Genomic DNA, 4,378 nt, shown 5'->3' on the forward strand with positions numbered 1-4,378 from the left:
TATTCTTGTCAAACATCAAGATACAACTCTTCTATTCTCGTCAAACATCAAAATACAACTCGAGTCAGGTCAACTCGAGTCGGGTCAACCAGGTCAACATTGACCTAAGGTTGCACCAACACTGATAACATTAATGACTTCAAATATTTTTTCACCTAATATATTGAGGTCCATAAATTTTTGAAAATGAAATGACTTTAATCTTTTTCAAACCCTAACTCTTTTTTACTAAGTTTTAAGATTGATTAAGTCGATCTAATTAAATCAATTAATAAAAAAAATTATATTTGATATTTGAGGCCATCAATGTGATCAGGAGTTTGATACGAACGTATAGGAACTTGTTTCGTGTCATTTTGAGATCTCTAAGTCCATCTTGCATATTTTAGATGTATTTATTCTTATTTTTTTAAAAATTAGGAATCTGGGACAAATTAGCCCAGATTCCTGATTTTTTTTAAATTAAGAATAAATATGTCTAAAATATGAAAGATAGACCTAGAGACCTTAAAATGATATGAAACAAATTCCTATGCATTTGTATCGATTTCTAGATCACATTGATGGCTTTAAACATTTTTTCACCTAGTATATTGAGGTCTATAAAATTTTGAAGATGAAATGACTTTAATCTTTTATAAACCCTAACTCTGTTTACTAAGTCTTAAGATTGATTAACTCGATCTAATTAAATTAATTAAGAAAAATTAAATTTAATATTTGATGCTATTAATATGATCAGGAGTTTGATATGAACACATAGGAACTTGTTTCGTATTATTCTAACATCTCTAAGTTCTTCTTCCGTATTTTAGACGTATTTATTCTTATTTTTTAAAAAATCAAGAATCTAGGATGAATTTGGAAATTCATCGCAAGTTTGGGATAAATTTGAAAATTCATCCTAGACTTGCAACGAATTTCCAAATTTGTCCCAGATTCTTGATTTTTTAAAAAATAAGAATAATATGTCTAAAATGTGGAAGATGGACCTAGAGATATCAGAATAACACGAAATAAATTCCTATGCATTCATATCAAACTCCTGATCACATTGATGGCTTCAAACATTTTTTTTACCTATATATTGTGGTTCATAATTTTTTTCAGCAACACTTAAAGATTTCGTTTTCAAAAATTTATGAACCTCAAAATATTGGATGAAAAAAAATATTTGAGGACATTAATATGATCAAGAGATTAATATGAATTTATAGAAACTTGTATTCATGTCAATATGAGCTTTGTAGGTCCATCTTCGTCTTTAGACATATTTAGTTTGATTTAAAAAAAAAAAAAATTCTGGGACGAATTTATAAATTTGTCGAAATCTGAACGATTTTTAAAATTCAAAATTCCCTAAATATAGCCCGAGCTCGATCCCTATTCTCGGCCATCTTCTCCTCTTCACAACCTGGCGGCAGCGCAGCTCTTCCGTCTGGTAGGTTTCTCTTCCCTATTTCTTCTCTCCTCTCTCGTGCACCTCCCACTTCTCTCCTCTCCGGCGCACCTCCCAGATCTGGCCAGATCCGGTAGTTGGCCCGCCGAGTTCGTCTGCTGCCGGCCGGTCGCGGCCCGCCTAGGCCACTATCGGCCGGTGGCAGCCCCCCTCGACCGCTCTAGGTCGTTGCCGGCCGATCGCGACCACCCTAAGCCTCTGTCAACCGGTCGCGACCGCCGTATGCCGCTGCGGGCCGGTCGCGGACGCCCTAGGCCGCTGCCGGCCGGTCGCGGCCGCCCTTGGCCGTTGCCGGTCTAGGGTGGCTTCTGCTGGTCATGCCAAGGCACCGGCGGCCAGGGGAGGCGGTGGCGGGCTGCGAGGCCGACGGAGGCCTGCACGACCCACTTCCGGCCCCCAGCGGCCAATTCCAGCTCCTGGCAACCAATTTCGGCCCCAACGGCCAATGCTGGCCCCTAACTGTGAAAGAGAAGCTTGATTTGAGTGTGAAGCATATATCCATGCATCTTTAATAGTAATCTCTTTCATTTTTAAAATATTTACTTAGCTTACTTGTTGGAATTATGAACATATGTATCTATGAAAGAGAGTTTTTTATTTATTTATGTTGTAAACTTCTTTCTCTAAATAGATAATGCAACTTCACATGTATCACGAACCGTTCAAATTGCCATTTCTATTTGAATATTACAATTTCTTCTTGATGTTGAGATCCACACTAAGCCATCAGATTTTATTGCATGTTTGAGACACTTTAATTTTTTTTTTTCAGTTATTGCTAGAGTATATAGGGTAAACCATAACACCTATATATGATTGAATAGAGAAAGTTACACTACTCAAACTTCTGTATTTATGCAGGTTTGTATTTGACGTGACTTGGAGAAACGCTCATCTTTGATTTGCTTTGTTAGGTATATGTATCTCGCATTGTTATTTTAATAATGATAGTGTTAGTGTAAGAATTATATATTTTATGAATGATATCATTATTGTAATATTGAAACCAATTTGCATATTGTGGTACAATCTCATTTTACTATCTTCTTTATTATATTTTAATTTCATCTGTATCTATACTAATTATATATTGACCATTAGTGTATTGTCGAAACCTTTTTATTAATGTAATTTATTGGAAATAGACAAAATACAGAATGAAAGAAGTTGGATGCATAACAAGAATTTGCCTAACCGTCAGAGTTTAATTGATGAGTTTATCGCTTGCTTAAGGTAATTTTTGAATTTTACATCTAGTCAAGTTGAGTATATGGATGACAATAAGATAAGGTGTTCGTGTAGAAAGTATTACAATGGTAAATTTTTACTTTGTCATAAAGTTGAAGAACATCTTTGGAGATTTGGTTTTATCCCAAATTACTATAATTGGACATCTCATGGTCAACCGTTCTTTGAGCAGAATTTATAGAGTTGGTCGTACGCCTTCTTCTTCATCGCAAGCCACCGAAATCCATAACTTCACTGAAGAGGCTAGTTAGTTGAAGGGCATTTTATCTAAAAGAGATCAAGAAATAAGAGAAATGCGCCGACAACAAGATTTGATTTTGCAACATTGTCCTCCCGATGACAGCGATGATAGTGATGATGATGATGATGATGATGATGATGATGGCGGTGGTGGTGCTTCTTCTTAAATTACATAAGTATGAACTTTTTTTTGAGTTTCTTTTTATATATTTTTTAAATACTATTATTTTTTTTTAGTTCTCCAATAAAACCATATTGGAGGAAGCCTTTACCTATTAAGTTTTATGTTATAATTTTTTGCATGTCGTATTATAGTTATTTCTATATTTTTATTTTACCTTGATACTTTGTGTTATGCCATGTTTCGATACTTTTATCATGTCATGGAACATTTGATACATGTACTTTGTGTTATGTCATGTTTTACATATTTTTGACTTCCTTACTACTAAATCCAATTTTAGCGTAGGTTTCGATACTTTTATTATGTTATGGAACATTTGGTACATGTACTTTGTATTATGCCATGTTTTACATGTTTTTGACTTCCTTACTACTCAATGCAAATTTAGCTATATAGGTTTCGATACTTTTATTCTGTCATGATGGAACATTTGATACATGTACTTTATGTTGTGTCATTTTTTACATATTTTTTACTTGCTTACTACTAATCCATGCAAATTTATCTATATATGTTTTGATATTTTTATTATGTCATGGAACATTTCATATATTTATTTTTGATTACATGAGGTATACATTTTTTTTTGTTACATTTAGTTACAAGTTTCATTTCATTTATTTATATGTTTCATGCAATTTAATGATGAATGATATCTTTTGCCATCTAATCTTTTGATATATTATGACAATCATCTAAGTTTTGCCATCTAATTTTTTGATGTATTATAGATTTCTTTTTTATAACTATTACTTATTGTTTATTTATATTTTTACGCAAGAAAAGATGAACGAAAAAAAGACGAACGAAGCACCCTGAGGCATGACGATATGTATCTTTTGTTTTCACTTGTTAGATTTGTTGTATAGTTATTTATTATGAGTTCTTGAAGTTTGGTATGTTTGAGTTGAACTTGTTTGGATGTTGTAGTTGTGTATGAATTTGAAATGTTTAGTTGACGATATGTCTGTTGTATGAATTTGATTTGTTGGATTCGCAAATTTGGTGAAGGATGGTGTATGATTGTAAAAAGTTGAATGTTTGGTGAATGTTTGAATGTTGTTTATGTTGTATATGTACAAATATAAATAGGATATAAGATAAAAAGAGGGGAAATGTTGAATTTTTTTTTTTTTGTTTTACGATAAACTTTGCTACAAAAATATTTTCGTTGCAAATTTATCGTATTTTGGGACAAATCTGGATTCATCATAGATTTGCGACGAATCTAAATTCGTCCCATATTT

At 33.0% G+C, this 4,378-nt stretch overlaps 1 long non-coding RNA gene across 1 annotated transcript; it reads left to right on the plus strand.

Moving 5' to 3' along the window:
• Positions 1–1,336: 1,336 nt before the first annotated feature.
• Positions 1,337–4,169, plus strand: LOC121974794. The gene is made up of 4 exons (XR_006110091.1): positions 1,337–1,441; positions 2,321–2,373; positions 2,880–3,123; positions 3,918–4,169. It is a non-coding gene; the product is annotated as an uncharacterized LOC121974794 (long non-coding RNA).
• Positions 4,170–4,378: the final 209 nt, after the last annotated feature.

The sequence above is a fragment of the Zingiber officinale genome, chromosome 4B (assembly GCF_018446385.1).
Source record: "Zingiber officinale cultivar Zhangliang chromosome 4B, Zo_v1.1, whole genome shotgun sequence".
NCBI classification, from domain to species: Eukaryota; Viridiplantae; Streptophyta; class Magnoliopsida; order Zingiberales; family Zingiberaceae; genus Zingiber; species Zingiber officinale.